Consider the following 24718-nt stretch of genomic DNA (forward strand, 5'->3'; position numbering starts at 1 on the left):
CCAGCAGGGAGAAAGGTCCCTTCTGTTATGAGCTTGGAGAGTATCTTGACCTTCACAGATGTCTTGTATATTGCCCATCTCTGAAGATTAGAATTTTGGTGAAGTTTCTCAAAGGTCACCGAGGCTTCTGAATTCCTAACAATTCATCAAGTGCTGCACAGTCTTCTGCCTCAATTGTTCGCATCACCTTTCTTCTCTGCAACCCTGGAGCTTGCTTCTTCCTCCATATTGCGCCTCTGTCTTTCACTCTCCCAACTACATTAAGTCCGAGATTGAATGACACTGACCTGGCAATACACAGCCAGATTTCTGCTGCTTGAATACAGCTCCTGAGCTGTTTGGGGCTTGCTTGGAGAAACAGGGACATTACAACACATTAGTGAGGATGGATGCGAGTAGCCATATGCACGCAACTTTCTGCTGACTTCTCTGCTGAGACTTTGGTTATACTCTGAGGATACCATTGAATTCAGGGAAAAAAATCAATGACAGATTAAGTTCATAGTAAATGTGTACATTTTGTTTGTTTGTTTATGTGGCCAACATGTATTCTCTGCCGTTCCTAGGTATAGAAGTTTCTGGAAATTACTCATGCCTGTCACCTTCATTACTATAGCCCCAGCTCCTATCATGTAGTTGGTACTCCATAAATATTTGTTGAAGAAATGAATAAATGGCAAAATGTGAATTCGAATCCCTAACCAGATGGCCTTATTCATCTTGAGCCCCTACATAGTACACATTTGTGATCAGTCTAAACAATTAATGTGAGCTATTCCTGCAAATTCTGGGTAGAAGGGCTGTGGTGTGCCATAAGTCGTAAAGAAGAGGAGCCCAAAGCTAAGCTTTCCTTTGCAGGATCACTCTAGGGCAACAGATGAGGGGAAGGATTTGGGGAGAATCAGTCATCTCTGGTCTCTGGGAGCCCAGAATTACCTGTTCCTTGGTTCATCAGGATTTTACTGGGACCCCTACCTGCAACTTGACCTCTGCTGTACAGTGAAATCTTAGCCATGGACCCGCTTCTGCCTTTGATCCCAGGAGATATTTCCATTTTAATAGCACCTTTCCCAACACAGGACTTCATCCATAGAAGAAGTCTTAATAGCGGGCACTTATGAACAGAACAGGCCCACAGGAGGGATATTTAGAAGCAGGTGTTTGTTTTTTGTTTTTACTCAAATTCTATCATTTTGGCATCATCTTGCTCTATCTCCACAAAAGGGGAGTCATTTCCCCAATTCCATTGTGGTATTTCCTCTTTTTGAAGAAGAAAACTCTCAGGGAAGAAATCAGATCAGCCTAACTGAAGAAAATAAGGGTCTTAAAGAACCTTTAAGCTCCTCCCTCACATCCCTTCTACCACCATTTCTAATCAGTGTTCTTGGTAACCACTTTAGAAGTGTTCCGCCTCCCTTATGATTTTTTTATTAGGAAAAGCAATCCAACTTAAAAAAAAAAAAAGGCATTGCAGCTAGCGAATTTGGAAACTATATTTTATTTATTGATTTAAAAAAAACAAGAATTTTTTGAAGTTGCATCAGCCCTTGGATAAAATATGACAATGTATGCATAGTATGCTGCTAAGTCACTTCAGTCATGTCCGACTCTCCGCGACCCCATGGACCACAGCCCACCAGGCTCCTCCGTCCATGGGATTTTCCAGGCAAGAGTACTGGAGTTGGGTGCCATCGCCTTCTCCAAAGCATAGTATAAATGAGTGAAATTCTCCATGTACAGTGTGGTAACTAATGATGTAAGAAAAATGTTGCATGTACTTTTCCTTTATATAGTAAAAATTACCATACCAATTTCTTCATGTGTATATCATGCTGGATATCCTCTTATGTGGGTCTGAAAGGATCTCGGGATCAAGACTCAGGAGCTCTAAGATTTAATCTTTGCTGTTTCTATCTTTCCCTTGGGCAAATCAATTAAGTTTTTCTAAACCTTGGCTTCCTAGTTTTTAGAAGAATATTATTATAGTTTATGGAATAAAAACTCTGGAGCTTGACAGTCTTCGATTCCAGCTAGATTCTTATAAGCTACAAAATTCTATTCATTTCTCTTCCCTGATCCCTTTATAGACATAATATCAGCACTTACCAAACAAGTTTACATATTAAGAGATATAATCTATGGACTCCTGCCTCAAAGTTGACTCTAATAGGAATATGGCAGGTAAAAAATGCTATTGAAATAACCAGGAAAAAAGAATAAATAACAAAAATCAACTTGTCAAAGCAAAAGACAGCTATGGGAACAACAAGAACTAGATAAGCCCCAGAAAATAAAGATTCCTTGATAGGAAATCCAGTGGTCCTTGGCAATTTTCTTAACTGAAGGCATTTGCAAATTGTAATATTGGCCTAAGACAATCATATGGAGGGACTTAAATCATATGGACTTAAATCATATGGAGGGATTTTATGAAGGAAAGATAAATATTGAAGGGTTTTGGCAGTCAAGATCAGACATGATAAACTTATTTGTAAACTGTGATTTCATTCCATTGCTGGGTAAATGTTTATGTTTGCTTAAATGTGATACAAATCTCCTACTTCACATTTCTTTACACCATTTAAATACCATGTTGTATCTACACATCTTTCAAAATTTCATTTTCAGCCACTTCATTCATTTCAATCATTTCAGAATATTGAAGCCCCAAACACAGGGAAACATGCTGAGTTCTAAGAGTATATATGAGACTTGAGGGGCTGAGGAGAAAGAAGTGAAAACTCTCACACTCTTGCAGTGCTTGTAGTGTGAGCAATTGTCTTAATCCATCTGTGTATCAGGGGATTCCCAGAAAGTGGACTTTTAGGTTTAAAACTGGGAGAGTTCTAGGAAAACCAGATTGAACTGGTCACCCTAGATGTTTAGGAGGAAACATCCCGCTATAGGGAATGGGGGACCTACTGCAAACAAACAAACAAACAAAATACACAGCTTTTCTCTTTCCTCAAGACATTTGCCAAATATGTAACTTCTGTAAGATACGGAGCTGAAGAATTAACTTCAAAGTTTTACATTTTCATAGTTGAGGAGGTTCATCAAGTTTCCCAAACAAAAACCTGGAAGGGCCATGCCAGAGGAACCAAAGATGCAGTTGTTGCTGTTGTTTAGTTGCTGAGTTGTGTCCAACTCTTTTGTGACACCATGGACTGCAGCCCGCCAGGCTCCTCTTCCATGAGATTTCCCAGGCAGGAATACTGGAGTGAATTGCCATTTCCTCCTCCAGGGGCTCTTCCCAACTCAGGGATTGAATCTGTGTCCTGTTTCTCCTGCAGGTGGATTCTTTACCACTGAAGCACCAGGGAAGCCCCAAACCTTACTAAAAGTGCAACTCAGTCATAATCCAGTCAACCCATGATAGGTTTATACTGATCAGCTCCTTACTGTCTAATAGAGGAAAGGGGAACCCCTATTGGTAGAAAATAAAATATGATGATTCTATGGTTCTTTTATCTTAGTGTTCAGCATAGAATAAAATTGACAAGACACAAAAGAGGCAGGAAAATTTGTGCAATAATCAAGAAAAAAAAAACATCTAATAGAAACAGACCTGCAGATAAGGTATTGGAAATTACAGACAAGAAGTTTAAAATGACTATGATAAATGTTCTAAGGAAAATTGACAGATGAAAAAATGCAAAATTTTAGAATTTCAATCAAGAATTATATGAAAAGAATTAAGTTGTCTAGAAGTACAAACACAATATTCAAACTGGAGTCTGGACATAGTAGAATATGTAACTAGTAAATGCAAAAACTGATTAATGGATGGTATTCAAATTGAAATGTAAAGAGAAAAAAAGAATGGAAAGAACAAGAACCGTATGCAAAAAAATGAAAAGATTACATACAGTTAGTATTCCAGGAGAGAAAACAAGGCAGAAACAAATATTTAAGCAGGAAATAGTCAAGAATTTTGAAAATTGATGAAAACTATTAACTTACAGATTCAGAAAGCTTGATGCACTTTAAGATAAAAGCAGAACAAACTACATAGGCATATCTTATTTAATCTGTCAAAAAGTAAAAGATAAAGGGGGAAAAAAAAAAACTTAGCCAGATGGAAAAGACACATTACTTTCAAAGAAGAAGCGATAACTTTCTACTCAATGTTATTGGAGTCAAAAGATAATGGAATTGCACTGATTAAAGTGGTGAGAGGAAAAACCTTTCAATCAGTATTTCTATAACCAGTAAAAATACTCTTCTATAATGAGTGATAAGGAGAGAACTTTTTAGACAAAGTATGAGATTGTTAATTGCAAACAAGTAGGCATTCCAAGAACTACTGTAGAAAATTCTTCAGGGTGGAGAAGTTTTCCCTAGTGGAAGCCGGAAGAAATGAAGAGCATCATAAATGGTAAGTAGATGAGTAAATATTAACAAATACTGTTTTAAACAACAATAATAAAACTGTTAAGGAGTTCATAACATCATAGAAGTAAAAGGACATGTCAACAGTAGCAAAGAAAATGCAAGGGCAAAAAAGTAATGAAGCTAATGTGTTTTTTTGTTGTTGTTATTCAGGAAGTGGAAAAAGTACTAATTTAACATGGGCTATTAAATTCAGGGTTGCACATTGAAATCTTTAGGATAATTACTAAAAATAAACTACAAGGATATAGAACTAAAAAGCTAATAGAGAAAAAATGAGTATAAGCATACTTGAGGAATTCAAAAGAAAGAAGGAAAGCAGGAATAAAGATAAAAATATATGAAAAGTAGAAAACTAAAAGTGTCAAAATTACAAACAAGGTAAATTCTTTTAAAAAGTGAATTTTTGAAGACTTGTCTGTGTGCCATTTATAAGAAACAAAAGTTAAATATAAAATCAGTTAGGTTGAAAATAAAAGGATGAAAAGAAGATGCATCATGAAAATAATAACGAAGAAAAGCACAGAGCATGGCACATAGACAATAACTATTTGATAAAAGAATGGAGGATGGAAGGAGGGAGGGAGGAGTAATACAGGAAATGGGTTGAGGAATAGTAAAGTAGAAGCAGGGGCCAGTTTAGATGCAGTGAATTTTTAGGTAAAAGGAAAATGATGGTATGGAATAGGTGGAAGAGGTAGGTGCAGCAAAGATAGAGTGAAGTGTACAGATGTGAGACATTTTAAGGAGGTAGGCTCAGCATAGCTTACTAATGAACTGAGTATCATGATTTGGAAAGAGAAATGATAGTGATTTCCAGTTTCTATTATGAACACCTGGGTGGATGCAGGTACTGTTTATTAAGCCAATTAGAGGCAGATTTAAAGAAAGATCTTAAAAGTCTCTAATGGACTTTCCTTACTTTCTATAGAGTGAAGTGAACATAATCCAGTCTCTCTTTGAAGACTGAGTAATTTACAGAGGCAAAGCAGGGAATATTGTCCTGGGCTGTAGAGAGAGATGCAAAGTTGTGACACTGAAACAGAACCATTTACAAAGAAAATCACAGTGCTTATTTACTCATTTAGGAGTGAAGTGCTTGTCTTTGATATCAGTTTCTTCTATAATAAATTACCATATTTCATGATTCTAAGATACAAATATTTTTACAACTTAGCATCTCAGAAATTGAAATGTTTTACTAGTCACAGTGCATTCCTGCTGCTGCTGCTGAGTCGCGTCAGTCGTGTCCGACTTTGTGCGACCCCATAGACGGCAGCCCACCAGGCTCCCCAGTCTCTGGGATCCTCCAGGCAAGAACACTGGAGTGGGTTGCCATTTCCTTCTCCAATGTATGAAAGTGAAAAGTGAAAGTGAAGTAGCTCAGTCGTGACTCATCCGTGGGATTTTCCAAGCAAGAGTACTGGAGTGGGGTGCCATTGCCTTCTCCGGTGCATGCCTGAGAATTACTATTTGTAGCACCTGAGGTAGATGGTTTATTTGGGAATCAGTCTCCCAGGTCAGCAGTGGGTGAGTGAACAGGGAAGGAGAGGATGTTAAGGCAAGGTAGTGTTATTGAATGGTCAGGGTTATTGGTGACTTGTAAATCATCCTAGACTTTCTATGAAGACCTTTGTAAAGTGTTGCTCAGAATCATCTGCCTGAGGACCCTGTCTACTGTTGGTAACAAGTTGCCCCATGGGGCATAAATTCTGCATATCTTCTCTTGCAATGAAAGGATCAAAACTGCAGGTATGTCACACTGCTATGTCAGAGAAATTCTGGGGCATAAACCAAGATAGAAATGGGCCAATGTCTCCACAGAACTGTTGCATGTGAGGTATTGCTCAAAAGGCATCTCTGGTTTATGGTTTAATTGTAATTCTCTCTTTCTTGGTGTTACCTACAATAATGGCACATCATACAACTGATGACATCTTAAAGTAATGGAAGATGACAGACTTTTATTCCATAGGTAGATAGATAGGTTAACCTTGCAAAGGTGAATTTTGTTGAAGTGAGATTTGAATAAACATTTGTAAAGCCAAATTAAGCCACTAGGGGTCTTCAAGGCAGAGATGGGGTATATCATTTGCCCTCATTGGAACTGTACAGGTAAGTTTCCACATATAAGAATTTCTCTACCATAGAAAATGTTTTACCTGAAAAGAACAAGTAGAATGATAGAATGGTGCTCTGCCATGGGTAACTGGCAGAGAGGAGCAATTTTCATCTTTGTTCCTAAACAATTGAATCCTTTTTTTCAAATGAAGTTTTTTCTAGAACTCTGTTTATCTATTTTATAATACATAAAAATGGAGATTTATATACTGATTGAAGCAGAATTTGGGAGTCCCAAGACTCCATAGCTGTATGACTTCTTATGCCCTCTAAGGGGCTTCTGACATTTTCCTATGGAACCTTAGAGTTCCAACAACAGAATTAGGAGCCTGTGATTCATAGGAAACTGTTCTCCACAGCCCTCAGGCCTTTTATTTAGTGTCCATTCACTCTTATTTTAGCCACAATTCTAGCAGGTTTAGTTATTTGGTTTCCTAGCTTAAAACAGATTTATAAGCAATAAATTATAGGGAAGGAAAAGCTATTTGAGACCGGCTTGGTGATCTTCACACAGAACAGAAGCTGGAAGCTAGGATTGTTAATGGAAAAATTATAGGAAGCAGCTTTTTTAAAGGACAGTATTCAGAAATATTTAGCATTTGGACCACAATCGAATCCATGTCAATAGTTTGTGAAGGTGTCAGAGTACTATGGGAACATGGAGGAGATATTTGATATTATAGAGAATTACACTAGCAATTCTCTATTTGGTATAATTCTTAAGGTACTGAAGCAAATAATTTGAAATAATTCCCATGAAAAATAGCTTAAATCAAAATGGTTTGATGTATAATATCAAGTTTCAATTAGGTGGAACAAGTCCATGAGTAGAGTATTTTATTTCTCAAAGTTATTGAAGAAATAAGACATTACTATATGTATTGGTATTCTTTTATCTCTTAAGTGATAGAAAATCCAACTATAACTGGTATACAGATAAAAAGAATAGTTGAAAGTCAAGGAGCTTCAGGTGGGGTTTGATCCAGTATCTTGCTCATGTTACCAGAGACCTGATTTCTTCTGTTCTCCATTTTGCTTTCCATATTCCCCATAAATGTGCCACTTAATGGCAATACGATGGCTGGTTTCTTCTTCACTCATGTCCAGCAGGAATAGGGCAGAGGCACTGAAGAGACAGAAGAATTAGTTTTCCTTCCTCAATCATTAAGAGTCTTCAGTCTGTTTGGACTGACACAGTTAATGTGCCCATCTCTGATAATGATAACTGCAGCAATAGGGATGTGATTTTATTAATTGATTTAGGCCAATCAAGATCTACCCCTTGAGCTAAAGATGGTGTTAATTCCCCTAGGCTCCATGGTGACATATAGAGAGAAATAAATGCCTGGGGTGGTAACAGACCTTACCCACACCATTGGTATTCAAGGTAAGTATTGATAACTGAACTCTAAGCTCAGTGAAGTCAGGAGTCTCTCATGTCCATTGATATAGCACCAGCATGAGTTACAAGGCCTACCATCACAAGAACTTAATAAATATTTATAAATGAACACATGGATTTTTTTCATTTGGGGAAAAGTGCACAAGATTTTAATTTCATTTCTGTGTTTCTTGATGCATCCTGGTTTCAGTTGTTGAGAAGCTTTTTTTTCGGTGGGGTGGGTGGAGCTTAACAAGAAGTAGGAAGCATCAGGATCAGTACTACTGAACAAGAAACATTTTCTCCAAGATGTTCACATTATTTACAAAACGAAAGAGGGTGAAATCATTTAGAATAAGACAAGATGACATCAGTCATTTGTTTCTCTGATTGTGGATATCAAAGGAAGAGAGAAGAGGTAAAAGAAAAGGTCAGGGAAAGGAAAGAGTAAGAAAGAACAGCAGGAAAATAAGGAAGCAAAGAAGAAAGAAGGAAAGGGAGTAAGGAAAAAGGGAGGGAAGAAGGACAGGTGGAAAAAAAGAAGGAAGGGAGAGAGCTATATGTGGAATCTGGCTCCAGGGCAAAGGCACTTGGAGATGCTAGTTAATGTATCACATGAATTTGATGAATGCGTGTGTGTGTGCGTGTGTGCGCGTGTGTGTGGGGGTGTGTGTGCATTTCTTTTCCTGATGAAGTAAACATCAAGCCTAGTTTGAGGCTTTAAAATTGACCAAACAGCTATGAGAATGTAGACAGCAAGTTATAAATCACACAGTCACTTGGGTGTGGGTAAAAGTCCTGGGCCAAATACCTGAGTGTCCACTTCATAACAGGAGTAATAAGGCTATTTGAAAACATGACCCAGACCCCAAGCTATAGTTTTTTGTTGTTCCCCTCCTCACTACCCCCAGAGGCCTGTCTGACATGTTTATATGCACGTATTGGAATTGTATCCAAAGGGGTAAAAGAAAAAAACAATTGACTTTCTGACTTTATAGTCTGTCATTGACTTTTAAGGTATTTCATGAAATGTAGTAATAACTTCAAGATCAAGGCCATTTTCCTTTGGGTCTTCATCAATTATTTCACTTTCTCTTGGCAATGGCCTCCACCCACTTCTTCTGAAATATCAACCACCAGGCTGACGGCGCACTGGAAAAACTTACTCTTTGCCTTCCTGAATGCGTGTTTCATGCATTAAATTGTTTTAATCACTTCAGCTTTTACTAGAGTTTGGCAATTGGTACATTGCTGAATTGTGTGTTCCCAATTTAATGCTCTTAGAATGTATTTAAGTAAGTTCCAATGCATTTAGTCATTGCTATTCAAATGAAAGAACCATATTTCAAGGAACAGAGTCCAGGGAGAGAGATGAGGTGAGTAATGGGTAATAAGCAAAAACCATCTATCAAGGCACATTGGGGGCTGAAACAGATGGTGAAGAAATGCCCCCGAGTCTATTCCCCTTGGCCGTGGAGGGCCTACTAGTTTTATTTCCAGCAAACATACTCTTTGGCTAGCTTTCCCGCATAGCTTCTGGCTGATCTTTCTTATTTTAAAATCTTGGTGAAGTAGGAAACTCACTTGTTTCTCAGACCTAAGTTCATGAAAAAGCCAGCCCCATGGGGAAGATAAAAGTAAAGCTTAGGAGCCCCAAGCAGGTGCTGGCACAGTCCTCAGCCTCAGTACTCATTTCTGATGGATGTTAGTAGGAATAAACAAAGGGACAGTGGAGTCAAGAGTAAACATTCATAGCAGATGAAGTTTATCCTCTTCTCTCCACTTTTATCACTCATCCTCTAGGTGCTCAGGACATTTTGTGGCCCCATGAATGCCCAAGTTTCAATGCTGGACCTCTACCTTTCAGAAATTTACCCAGCCTCTCAGCTTCCAGATCTTCATGTAGAAAGTGGACAGATTGATACCAGTTTTTCAAAAATGATGTGTGGCTTACCCAAAATAATGATGTGATTTCCATTCCACATTCTGCCTACCCTAGTCTTCTTTGAAGAATCAGGGGTGCTAACGGTGAGTCAAAAAGGCATCACAACTGGGTGTCTAGGACTTAAAATTTGAAAACTAACCCTGCAGGCAATTCAATAATTGGTATTGTATCAGCAGTGTGGATCATCCACAGCAGTCCTATTTCTAGGAGTTTATCCTAAGAAGGCATTCACCTAAGTATGCAAGGTGCACATATAAGTATCCACATCACATTATTGTTTATAAGGGTAAATTACAAAGCACCTACATGACCATCAAAAGGGCACTGGTTAAATATGGTACATTCATAGGATGAACTAATAATCAACCTCCAAAAATGATGTGCTAACTCTTTAACAATATGAACATTTGTCCATGTCACCATTTCAAAATAAAGAATGAGTTTATATATCAACATGTATAGTGTGATTACCTATATGAATATATGTATCTGCAGTTGTACCCATACTTCACAGCTATACAAAATCAGATGGCTACAGAGAGATACATGGAAGGATGTTGAATAAGATTTTAGCATTGTTTTATCTGAGTAGTGACAGCTGAGTAAATTCCCTTTTCTTATACTTTTCTACCTTATGTGAATTTTTTTTAAAAAATGAACCTATGCCATATTTATCTAAAATACTAAAACTACATGTTCCCTGAAAATTTTTGTTCCAGTTTGAAACCCTGAGCATGAATATTTCTATCTCAGTCTGTGCTGAACTATACCTCGCCTGCTCTTTCATGCTGTAATTATACAAATAGTTGATTATTTTCCCACTAGACTGAAATCTCCTTTAAAATCAGGATTTCACCTTCATCCCAATCCCCTGTGCCATGTATCATTGCAATAACTGATACTTAGTGAATGGTTTTAATTCTTTAATCTAGAAGGCTGATGATCTGGAAGCTATTCCACATTCTGGCATTGCCTGGCAGTGAGGTATAGTCAACACTTTCTCCTGAGATGGCTCATCCTAAAGCAAACCTGGGATGATCTTGAAGGTTCCTTCTACTCCTAAAGTTGTCACTCTGAAACTGAACTTGTTTAACCCTCCCAAAGCAAATGAATAAAAAAGATAATGTACGTTGATCAGCTTTATAGGGTCTAAAATGCTATGAAATGTGGGATTAAAATTTTAAAAACCCCAATACCTATGAGAATAATAGTGACCCGCTGAATATTGATGCTAACACAGAGCAAATTCTAGTCAAAGCTAAATAATTTTCTATTGCCCTTCCTCTCTCCCTGCCCTCACCTCTGGGTCTTAATTCCTTGTGGAGTTAACAGTGATACTGAGTTTGTGGATAAAAGCAGGACCTGACCTGGATTTGTTCCACATTACCCATGCCCTAGATTGAAACGTTAAAGGATTTAGAATAATAAAAAAAAAAAAAAGTTGCATTTTCAGTAACAGCTTCACAGTGACAGGGGAATTAATGTCAGCCAGGCAGTGATTTCCCAGTGGTTGGGTTTGTAGCAAAAGTCTTCAACTTTTATGTGTGGCCTGTTTGAAGTTGAAAATTGTTGTTAGACTCTCCCAAGTTGTTTGAGGTGTCACTCATCCCTCCCTTTTGTGTTGGGGCGAGGATGTGAAGCACAGCAGCTGGGAATAGTTCTGTGACTGCCACCCCCCAAGGCAGGTCTCTGCCAGGGCCCAGTTGAGCCATCTCCCAGGGAATTCAAAGCTTTCAGCGCAATGCAGCTCGGCATCCGTCTGCAGCCTTATCACCCACTACTCCCTTGCAGGAACTTTCCAGTCCAGAAAGAGGGGAGGATCTCATGGCCCCAAGAATGTGTCATGCAAATGTACATCTCTAGCAGTTTTATTCAACATACTATTTGCCCTCCTAGGATACTGTGTTTTGTTTTATTTCTTTTTTTCCCAAGGAGGCAACAGCACAGGGTAATAATAATAATAGCATAGCAACACTAGTAGTACTGGCAGCTAATGTCTTATTTAGTTCTGATTATAGCCCAGACCCTTCACATAAGATGATCTGTTTAGATTGTCTCAATAATTCCATCAGCTGAATATATCACCATTTTATGGATGAGGCAACCGAGGCTCCAAGCTTAAGTGAATTAACCAAGGTCAAACAGTTTATGAGGTGGGATTTGCATTCTGGATTTTGATTCTAGAATCTGTGCTGCTTGTTATTATTATCAGCACCGAGGAAGACACAGTCTTGGAAGCAGAGAAAGCGACCTTCCAGTTGTGCCTCTGGCACTCACTGATTGTGTGATCTTGATGAGATGTATCCTTTACCTATATCGTGGGGGTGATACTGTTTCCCTTGCAGGGTTGCTGAGAGAATCAGAGTTAATATTTCTCAGATCCCTAACCAATGAATGGTAGCCACTGTCACTGACCTTTGTTCATTTTCGTTCTAATCATTTTTCTAGATCATGCCCTATTGTCCATTTCTGGCTACCTAAGCCCAAGGTGTTGGCTCCTTCCTCCTGACCTTGTATTACTCAGTAGAGGTTTTGTGTTCATCCCCAGGAGAGACAAAAGAGGGATATGAGAAGTCCAGAGATCTACAACTTAGGTGTTCCTCTGCTAAGAAGCCTGGAAGAACCATACAAACCAACATTTGTGGGCCTAAATAGACTGGGAGACACGGCATTCCACACAGACATCTACCAGTGTAAAGTAGGGTAGCAATTCACCTCATGGACTCTGGAGTTAGAGTTTAAATTGCAGCTCTTTGAATGCCCCAGGTGAAGCAAATGGCTATTACTGTAAGACAGTGTACCCGGGGCTCATTTTATTACTCTGCTAGCTTGACTTTTTTTGGCTGCATTGATCTTGGCTGTGCACAGGCTTTCTCTAGAAGCGGTGAGCAGGGGCCTCTCTCTAGTTGTGGTGTGCAGACTTTTCATTGCAGTGGCTTCTCTTATTGCAGAGCATGGGCTCTAGGGCGCTCAGGCTTCAGTAGTTGTGGCTCATGGGTGCTAGAGCCACAGGCTTAGTAGAGGCACACGGGCTTTAGCTGCTCCAAAGCATAAGGGATCTTCCCGAAACAGGGATCAAACCCGTGTACCCTGCATCGGCAAGTAGATTCTTAACCACTGGACTACGAGGGAGGTTCCTACTTTAACATTCTTTATAATTACAGAGACTGGGAAGCTAACAACAGCATTGTCCAGACTCCATTCTGGGCAATGGAAGGTGGTGGCTGTGGCCAGCAAGAGCAGATCTTCAATTGAAGGAGGCCTCTGTCCTGCCCATACAACTGCAGTCCCATTTCCAGTGTCCAATCCCTAGAGTCAGACATGCTGACTGATGGCCAGCCAATGAGGTCAGAGGTATAAGTCAGCCTTTCTCCTGAATGAGTCCATATACTTGGCTAGTAGCACCCAAGCCCAGTTCTTTGGCTTTCTCGGAGCTTCTGTAAGCTACGCAGTATTTCTTCTGCTTGTTCTGCAACCAGAGATCTTCACTGATACACGAGAACTGTTGTTCATGAGTGTGTGCTAACAGTCATGTCCGACTCTGCAACCCTATGGACTGCAGCCCCCCAGGCTCCTTTGTCCATGGGATTCTCCAGGCAAGAATACTGGAGTGGGTTGCCATGCCCTCCTTCGGGGTATCTTTCCAACCCAGGGATCGAATCCACATCTCTTATGCCTCCTACGTTTGTAGGCAGGTTGTTTACCACTAGTATCACCAGAGAAGCCCTCTAGGACTGTTGCCACAAACTAATTACTCACTTTTTTTTTTAATTGGCGTTTAATTGCTTTACAATGTTGTGTTAGTTTATGCGGTACAACTAAGCGAATCAGCCATGTGCTATTCTGTGTCCACCTCTTTGTGTATACATATATCCCCTCCCTCTTGGACCTCCCTCCCACCCCACCCCCACATTCCACCCATCTAGGTCATCACAGAGCGCTGAGCTGAGCTGAGATGAGCAGCTTCCCACTAGCTATCGATTTTACACGGGAAACCTAATCTCCCAATCCAACCCACCCTCCCTTCCCCATCTCCCCACACGTGTGTCCTCTACTATCTGCATCTCTGTTCCTGCCCTGGAACTAGGTTCATCCACTGTTTTTCTATTTATAGATTCCACATACATGTGTTAATATATGATATTTATTTTTCTGTTTCTGACTTACTTCACTCTGTATGACAGATTCTAGGTCCAAATTATTTAACTTCTCTGAGCCCGGTTCTTCCTCTGCAAAATAGTATATAACAAAGAGTTGCCTCAAATGAAACAATGCATGTAAAATATTTATCAAAGAGCATGCTGCTACAAATGAGCTCTCACAGATGACAAGCAAGTAAATGGGAAATTAGAATTAGGTGTGATACATAGCTGGGGATGGTAGAATTCACACAGAACTTTGCAGTCCAAAGGAGGAACATGAAACAGATTGTCTGGTCAGAGAAGGCATTTTGGAAGAAACGAAACAGCAAAGCAGTGCTAGGCTGAGATCTAAAGTCTGCCTCCAAGAGAGACATGTTCAGGGGGATTTGGGAAGGAAGGAATGTGATGGCTGGGCCTTTTTCAGGAAAAAGGAACAGAATATGTGAAGGCCCCTTGAGAGGCAGGAGTGCATGCCTTGCTTGAGGAACTGAGACAAATTTATTGTGACTATAGTGGAGAGGGTAAGAAAGGGATTAGGTAGGGTGCAGGTAGACTGGATAGTAAACAGACTGGAAAGCAGCCTGGAGTGGTTTAGAATTCATTGACCTTTCCCATGAAAACCACTCAACTGGGGAACGCCTAATTTTGCACCCTCAAGCCATCCTTCTGCAAGTATACATAAACTCAATCCAACCAAACTACAAATTTCTGGAGGATAGGGAATGTATTTCATACCTCTCAAGGGCACTGTCTTGCCTATGTAGCTACTCCACAAATATTTATCAATTGCACTTGGTGTTAAGTAAAGTTTAATGGAGCATGTACTTTTATCTGGAGTACTTTGTGAAATAGCAAATAGCTTTCCATGTGGGTAAGGACCTTTAGGCCCCACCCAACACTTGTATGGGAAGTTTGTTCCCTTGAACTAGCCTGTATTCGGTGTAGTGAGACTTGTTTACAAAGGGAAGAACTTATGGACAGGTTCCCTCTCTTTTGACCTCATTTGTTTTTTCCTTTCCTACCCAGACATTAATTATTTCCTAGCTACTTGTGTCTGTTTGTTTGTTTGTTTGTTTTTACACTTAGAAATCACACCATAAGTTTGAAAGGGTTATGTGCAGATTTTTTCTTTGTTTTTGTTTTGTAAGATGGTATTTCAGCATTCTAAAGAACACTCTTTAGCCTAGTTGGGCATTTTTGTTTCCAAGATGAGGGACCAGTTGGAATCACCCTGGCTATTGCCCTGTGGATTTTGGAGAATATCCTGGAAGTTCTTTGTAGTTTCTTGAAGAAGAATCTAGACTGGAATTAAGAGGAATTTGGTGGATGCTCATCAAGAATCTAACAAATGTTGCCATTTCTTGGGCTAAATAGGACACAGAAACCCACTGGTCTCCAATAGTGTGCTAGAACTGCCTCTTAACAGCTGATAAAAACCAGTGATGAAGTATTTAGGAATGTCTCGAGCCTCCTATCAAACCACCGGTAGCTTGAAATTATCTATAGTGGGAGTATTACACCATGGAAATCGGCCAGTGTTACAAATCAGGGCTGTACAGAGAGTGACAACCGGCTTCCTGGGTGACTGTAGAGAAACGTATAGCTCAGGAAGGCTTCCTGTGGGAGACTGGTCTGGTCTGACCTGATGCTGCTGCAGAGAATCCTATCCACCCACCAATACTGCATCCATTCAACAGATACCTACTCAGTACTTACTCTATGCCAGCTCCTGTGCTGCCCACTGTCATGGCATAAATTCTCCAAGAAAACACACATGGTCTTTGCCCACATGGGATTTAAGTCATACAGTCACATTTTCCCCTAGTGCTTCCAAGCATAGGCTTTTTATCTGGGCTCTCATAATACTAGTCCTCTATGTGGGCTCAACCCTGTGTGCTGACTAATACTAGTCCTCCACGTGGGCTCAACCCTGTAAGCTGATCAACCAGCTCTGAGGGGAAAGAGAAAGAGGAAGCCCTGATTTGTAACACTGGCCTACTTCCATGTGTCATAAGAGTATGACACAAAGTTTTAGTAACACATTTGAGCATACATAGAGACTTGAGGGTAAAACTAGTATTAAATGTGCATTGTCTAAGGATTCCAAAGTTAAACTTTTTTTTTTTTAACAATTGCATGATACCCCAGCACATTCAGAAGTGCCTCCCAAATATCATTATGAGTCCCCCAAGCTTGTTTCTTTCACTTGAAACACCTTAAAACATTCTGGTGATTAGAATTTGTGATTTGCCAGTTAAATCTACTGAAGATACAAGTTTAAGTTTCAAATATAAAATTACAGGAAACTACCTACTTTCTCTTTTGTGAGTGGAATTTTGACTTTTTTAAAAAATCATCTGAAAGGCGCTGGTTTTCCATAAATATGGAAATACCATGATTTTTATTTTCCTAGGACTCTAACATTTCAAAATGGCCACAAGGCTCCTGTAGGAATTATGAAAGGATACAGAATTAAGCATGATGACTTTTAAATTTATGTTGTAAAATCCAATGTTATTCCCAGCACAGTGCCTCATTTCCGACGGAAAGCATGCTGCCAGGTTCCCACTTCTTCTATGGACGATATCACCACTCATTTTATTAAAGCCACCAGACACTCATGGAAACAGGCATGATGTCGTTTTTTAACGTGAGGGAAAAGAATTTTGGAAGTGGGAGCTAGTTAACATTTCTTAAACATGTTTTTTTATTCTTGCCTTTCCCTTTTGACCTTCCTGAGGATGCATGTGGGTGTTAAATTGTTACCAAAGGGAGGGGCCGTTGTAACTACAACGGGATCCACACACACAAAGACACATTTTCCCACACACAGGACTTGGCTCTACTACTCTTTAATGGAATGCTGAATGGAAAAGATGCAGGGTGTTTTTGATCTGCAGAGAAACCCAGCCAGTTTAGTGTCCATCATTTTCTTTTTTAAAAGAGCCAGATTAACATTTGTGTTGGAAAGAAGTGTGTGTGAGGGGAGGGAGTAGTTTTCCTCTCTTTTAAAACTTATATACATAATCTATTCCATTTATAAACATTTAACTAATAAAGAGGAATGTAAAGTGAAAAGTAGAAGTCTTCCTTTCCCCATCTCATCTAAGTTTAACTCCTTAAATAGCTTGATGTTTGTGTAGAATTTTTTCCTACTAATTGAAGAACCATTGATTGAGATTCTATAATTTGTGTTAGTCATCTCACTTGAGGGTGAGAGATTGATACAAAAATATATCTTGTCTATATATTATCCTACATCTTGCTTTTGTTCGTATAAAATTGTATTCTGGGGACAGTTCTGTCACAGTGGACTTCCATACATAGGCCATTCTTCTTAAGGATTGTGTGGCGTTTCGTTGTATTGGCTGTGCCTTCTTATTACTGATGTTTTGATTAATCCTCTATGGATGAGCATTTGAGTTGCTCCCACTGTTACTCAGTGGATACTATGTCACCTTGAATCTCTGTCTTTACACATTAAACCTGTGTTTCTCTAAAAGCGATTCCTGGGAGCCGAATTTGTAGAGGGAGAGATTATTACTATTTGTAATTCTTAGGGGAAATATCTTTATCCTGAAAAAGAAGAATATTCGCTGAGTAACACAGCAAGACTCAGATGCACATAAGACTAGTTCCATGATTTATTCCTGTTGTTTTCAGTACTGGCTACTCACTAGATTGACTTGAGGGAGAGGAGCTCTGTGAAACAAACTGATGGCTAGACATCACCCTGACAAATTACATAACAATCTCTGGTATTAGAGTCTAAGGATCTGTATATATTTTATTAAGCTTCTTAAGTCAGGTTTAGAGCCACTGCTTTAATGAAGGTACCTCCAACATAACAGTGAACATGCCATATTTACTATTGTTCTGTGTCTATCTATCTGTATGCTCAAACTTCTACAAGCATGTATGTTTTCTGTAGTTAGGAAAATATGATTTTTCTACTGTTTGCTTGGCTGCTTGGTACATTTGGCCCCAATTGCTATCAGTTAGCCTAGAAATATAGCAAGTGTCATGTACTGCTCTGCATACAAATAAGGATCAGGAAAATGATCAAACAGACAAATGGGAACTCTAATGGGAGAATGGTGAGAAGTCCTAGATGTGATTAAAGGGAAGATAAAAGGGCCATTAAGCAACTGTGCAGAGTAATTTTTAGTCTGAAAAATTGTAGACAGTCCTATATAAACAGAATCCATATAGGGCATTAACTACCAAGGTAAGTAACCCTTTGTCTTCTGCTCCTATATTTCTTACAAAGTTTGGTTGGCAGATGGTGATAGGGTGCAGGATATTAGAATAAGTGTAGATAGGGGGAGAGTTGTACTAGATGGGAGCTGTTACTTTCATGAACATTATTTTATGTGACCTTCACATCAATTCTGGAGAGAAGAGATTGATCCCTCCTCACAGAGAAGAAGAAACTGAGCCTTAGAAGGGATGAGAACAAGATCATAATGCTAACACATGGGAGAGCTGAAACAACATCATTTTATTTCTAATTTGTGTTTTTGTTGAACTAGCACCTAGAATTTCTTATCATTTCTTTGTGTTCTTTATGCTAATATACAAATATCACCAGTGGTAAACAGTAGAGAGTGATATAGACTATGCCAATTAGGAAAGAACATGACCTGTCTAAAGGCATTCAAATTAAAAAATGTTTAAATAGACTGCATGAAAAGAAAAAGATGTAACTTGGGCCAGATTCAACAGACAAGCTTTCAATTTGTGAACATAATTTTAGAACATCAAGATTTTGCTTAATAGAAAACTAGAGAAAGAATCTGCCTTAGAAGTTGACAGCAATATTTCATAGACACTTGAAATATTGGAAGCAAGTTTTAAACATGGATGAGTGTAATCTGGAAATAGATGCCTTCTAGAATCATTTTCTTTTTGTGTTTTAAAAATAGGTATGAAAGCATTTATTTGTAATGCCCCTTCCCTCCAATTTCCTCTTTGTTAGACGACCTTGACATTGTTAAGCATGGTTTTGCCAACCCTGGTAATTTTCAGGAACATAACTTCCATGGTGGTCCAGGGATTGCTGTTTGTTGCCTGGAGAGGGAACACGTTATGACCCATTCCCTCACAAGTTTGGATTGTTTTCCCAATTAGTGAATAATCATTTGCTGAGAATGTGCAAGGCAGTGTGTCAGGATGAGGACCAGTAATTGGGAAGTTTGGGACTGAGAGGATGAAAACAGACTGAGGTTGGTAACAACTGGGAGAGACAAATGAAGGCAACACTGCAGTCGAGACAGAGAACAAGGGAGGCCAGTGGCCACAACCTCGACCTAAGGCCTCAGCTCTGAGGTTGAATTATTCTAACCTTATACGTCAAGGACATACTTTATCACTTTATATTTTTTTCTTAGCACTGTCTTCTCTTGATTTTCTCAACCACCCTGGAATTCACTGGGGAAGGTAGTATTAGCTGTAGTTTTTAGATTAACAGCAGCAGAAAATGGTTCAATAACTGCCTAAGGGTCAGAGTACAACATTAATAGCACAGCTGAGACCAGAACTCAGGACTCTATACAGAAATCCTTGTCTCTGCATCTCACACTCGCTCTTTCAAAACTGGATGGGGGCTGTCCTTACGGCGAAGTCTTTCTGGCAGCTGACTCTTCCAAAAACAAGAGGACCCATCCTCAGGCTTACATTTGGGGAATGAAGAGGATGAAGAAGGGAATTGCTTCATTTCAGCAGGTGAAAGGGAAAATTACAGATGAGCTGCAGTGTCCTATGTAGAAAGAGAAATTTATTTCTCCCCTAACTGCTAGGGAAGGAAGGAGGGGAAGGCTAACAACATGGGTGTGGGTGTGGACATGGATCCCATATTATGTTGTTAAGCAAAGCTGTTTGTAATCTTTGAGACTGTTTCAGGGATGAGTCCATGCCAGAATGCTAGAGGCAAATAAACATTTTAATGATTTTTTTTAACAGAAAATTCTGGGAACTATAGACAGGAACTTAATTTTAACTACACTTGACCAAAATTCTAGGACAGGCTGTTGACTAGAAAAGCTTTAGAACCTGAGCAAAGAATGTGGTGAATTGTGAAGACAAACATAGGTTCCCAAAGAATGAAGCAGGCCAAAATAGCCTATTTAAAAAAAAAGAAGAAGAAGAAGTGTGACCACACTGAGAGATAATGGGACATAAATCAAGATGAGCTGAATTTTAGTAAAGTTTTTGTCAGAGTTTCTTTCTGGAAAAATTAGTGGGCTGTATACCAAATAATAATTCTTATACATTTGAAACATGTTGGCTAGTAATGGTCTTAAATGAATTAGCAGCCATGGAAATTAATTCCATATCATGTTGGGCTTCAGACAACTCGCTACACCTACACCAGTTGTGAAGTTTAGTAATGAATAGTCACTTAGTGTAGTCGCTCCAATACGATTCAAGTAAAAGTGATCTTGCTCAACCTGGAGAAGGTCTCTCTTGGCATGCCACTAGATTCTGCCTTTGACTCAGTCCCAGCGAAATTGTTAGCAACTGTTTATATTAATAATATGTGCTTATAAAATTTTCAGGTTAGCAGAACCTTTAGGGGACTGTTTACAGTGTCACAGAAAATTGACTTATCAGAAATTATTCATAAGAATTTTAAATAGGAAAACAAATGAAAAACATGTCTGGGGGCAGGTGAAGGACCTGGGACTCTCCATGCTTTCCTATGTGTGGTAAAGGAAAATGGGTATTATGGAGCTTTCAAACCATCCTTAGCAAGCCCAGTATGACTTGAAGCAGAAAGCTCAACAGGGACTTTCAGTTTAAGAGCAGCAGCATGACTTCGGGAAAAGAGAAAAGATACCTGGAAAGAAAGCAGAGGAGTGGTGGAAAGAATTGTAGAGAAAGAGAAGTTTGAAAGGAGGAGAGATTTTAGCAGCTGTCCTGAGTCAGAGTTTTCAGAAAGGAAAAGATTACACAGAACTTTTGAGAAGCATTTCTATACTACCCCTTTTAAAGAAACTCACAGGATGAATTTTACATTATTTTTCAAGATTTTTTTGTATTTAACCATTATCTTTGAATGTCACACAGAACAGCCTCAGCCATGGGGGAAGGGTCTCAGTTACTTACATGTAATTTATACGATTATAACAGGTAACAAACTTTCATGGTAAGATAAAAATGGAAGAACCTCAGGATTTCATCCTGCCCCCTGGTTTTCTCATCTTTTCTTCTTGGAAAGTCTCAATAATTTCCATGAGTTTAGCTACCAAGAAACATACCAATGACTATCGATTCTGTTGCCCTGTACCAATTTCTTCTGAGTCCCAGCTTGGGACTGTAACTGACAACTAAGTATTCAGAATTCACAATAACTTCAAGCTCAGCTTGTGCAGTAAGGAAAACAATAGTTCTTCACATACTTGGAAGGGAAGGCTTAAAGGAAAAGAAGCTCTTAGTTTTGTTAACTGCAAAATGAGAAGCCTCAGTAATGAGATCACTAAGCTGCTTTTCAACTAGAACATTTTATGAAAAAAAAAAAAAAGGGAGAGTCTTGTTCTTCATGTTCTAAAAGGCCAGAGTGAAAGTTACCAAGAGGCAAGTTTAGATGTCAGATTAAAGTGCAGAACTTTTTCAGTAGAGCTGCCTCTGAAGGTAGTGAATTTCCCATCATATTAGGTGATTAATTCAGACCAACTGTGGAAATACCATTGGATGGATTTCTCCCCTCGGAGATTATACTGATGACTTCTGATGCCCCTTTTTGACTCTCTCTATAATGTATATGCTTAAATTATATTAATACATGTAATATACATATACACATTAAGTATATGTATATACTTTAAAGTAAAGTAAAGTATATACTTTAAATTATATGTAATTCAAGCATTTTCTTGAATGCTTTAACACAGTTAAAATTGTGAAAATTTTCATAGGAATCTATCCCACTTGTATGGTAAATTTTATAAATTCCTATTTATCTTGTTAATTTTTCTTTCCTTTCTGCAATTAAAAATTATACATATTATACATTCCATCACATGAGACCTCTTAGGTTACTTCATTTCTAAATCATTTGACAGTTCTACAGAGCAAAGTCATTCCTTATATTAACCGCATCCCGTCCTAAAGTTACTTAATGGGATTGACAATGCAGTTCCTACTACAGCCAGCTTTGGCACTGTGCAAAGTAAGGACATGATGGTACCCAGTCCAAGCCTGTCCCAAGTAACCTTGGTCCCAGGGCCTCATTAATCACAATATATTTCCATAGCAACAGAATTGCACATTCAATAAAAGGCAATTGCTCTTAGCAAAAGTGAAACCCCAAGAGATAGAGCAGGAGAACATTATTTTTTATAATAGCTAGAAGAACTAAGTTTTCTTAGAAGAAAATACGGTAGGAAAACATAGTATGAAAAATGATGCCTTTAGAAAGGGATTCAGAGGGTAACTAGGCACTCTGGCTGTGAGAGGGTGTGTGCTTTCTATGTCTCTGCTGGTGAGAGGAAGCTGGGATGGTCAGAGCTCTGGTGACGGCTCGTTTGCCCCACAGCAGTGCCTCACTCTAATAGCGAAATGTAAGGCAATAATCTCCAGTACTTTGGCCACCTCATGCGAAGAGTTGACTCATCGGAAAAGACTCTGATGCTGGGAGGGATTGAGGGCAGGAGGAGAAGGGGACGACAGAGGATGAGATGGCTGGATGGCATCACTGACTCGATGGACGTGAGTCTGAGTGAACTCCAGGAGTTGGTGATGGACAGGGAGGTCTGGTGTGCTGCGATTCATGGAGGTGCAAAGAGTCAGACACGACTGAGCAACTGAACTGAACTGAACTGAAGGTAATAATCATCATAATAACAACTGATAGCATTTATTAAGTGCCTACTGTATGCTATACTGTATTATGTATCATATATACTTTATCTTGTTTAATCCTCACAATAAATCTCAAGTAAGTCTTATTATTATTATTACCAATATTTAAGTTGAGTAACCAAGACTTCATAGTTTGTCCACTATCACAGCTAGAAGATCTCTGAGTCCAGGGCCCACATTTTCAGCCAATTGTCTGATTTTCTTCCTGGTCCTATGCTCCAGTTTACCTCCAGCAACAAGGTAGTAATTGGAGGAAATTGGAGGAAGGTAATTGGAGGAAAATCATTATTAAAGGTAATTATCTCTCTTTGAAATTCACCTGGAGGTTATAAGACTTCAACTCAAAACTCAGAAACTAATGAAAAGGATTAAAGAATGTCCTAAATGTGCCAGGAACAGTACAGTTGTAAAATACAGTGCCTGCCCTAAGAAGCTTAGTCTTTTTTAGGTCTTTCTACCTACGCAACTTGATTGGATATCCATTTTTGTGGTCCATATCCAAGAATTCAAAAATAATGGGGTTAAAGTTGAGCTTTATTAGAGAAATTGTCATAGAATGTCCTACAGACCTATATTGGAATACATCCTTCATAGATATTGGATGGATAGACATTGGATAAGAGAAGGCAGTGGCACTCCACCCCAGTACTCTTGCCTGGAAAATCCCATGGACGGAGGAGCCTGGTGGGCTGCAGTCCATGGGGTCGCTAAGAGTCGGACATGACTGAGCGACTTCACTTTCACTTTTCACTTTAATGCATTGGAGAAGGAAATGGCAACCACTCCAGTGTTCTTGCCTGGAGAATCCCCGGGACGGGGGCGCCTGGTGGGCTGCTGTCTATGGGGTCGCACAGAGTCGGACACGACTGAAGTGACTTAGCAGCAATAGCAGCAGGCATTGGATAGGTGCATTGATGGACGCACCTTAGATGATGGAATGAAAGGTGGTACTTCAGATTGACCCCACAGTTTGGGCAGGATTTGGATATGTGTGGAAATAAAAGTGAGGCTTGGAGTTCATTCACCTGTACCTTATTTGAATATGAATCTCACTTTGGCTATTTCCTAACTGTGATTTGAGGCAACTTACTGATTTCTTGAAGCATCTATTTCCTCATTCTTCAGTTCGTGCTAATAATTTCCATTCTTTTGAAAGACAAAAATGAGGTAATATTCTTCCTTAGATATTCCTATGACTGACTTTTCATTATTAAGGTGTTTGATTTCTTAGAATGAGCTTTCCTGAACTATTACTTACACATGAACTATTCACTCTGATCATACTACTCTCTGCTCCGTTGCCCTATAATAATATGTTTTTCAAATATTTATCACCCTCTATACCTAATGTATTTACATATTTGTTTATATACTTATGGGCCTGATTCACTGAGTAGAATGCAAGCTGTTTGAGGTTGGGGGGTTTGTCTCTTTGTTCATGTCTATATCACATGCTTAACGCACTGACTAGCACAGGGTAGATACCCAATAAATGTTGGTCTGATGCATGCTTGAATGAATGAAAAATTAGTGGGAATTCTGTGGTGATCCAGTGGTTAGGACTTTGTGTTCTCACTGTTGAGGGCCCAGGTTTGATCCTTTGTCAGGGAACTAAAATCCCACAAGCTGCACAGTGCAGCCAAAAAAATTAAATTTTAAAAACTTAAGAAAAAAAACCTTGGTAACCACCAGGGTGTTTGCCGAACATATAAATGCCCTGGCCCCAACTCTAGAGACTGATTCAGAGGATCATTTCCAGAGATTCCAGGAAATGGAAATTTTGCAAATTTCTTCATGTGATTCTGACATGCAGCTAGGTTGCAGGACGATTATGTTGTACAAATTGCTTTTGCTCTCAAGCAACTTTCACTCTTA

The sequence above is a fragment of the Ovis canadensis genome, chromosome 5 (genome assembly GCF_042477335.2).
Source record: "Ovis canadensis isolate MfBH-ARS-UI-01 breed Bighorn chromosome 5, ARS-UI_OviCan_v2, whole genome shotgun sequence".
Classification (NCBI taxonomy): domain Eukaryota; kingdom Metazoa; phylum Chordata; class Mammalia; order Artiodactyla; family Bovidae; genus Ovis; species Ovis canadensis.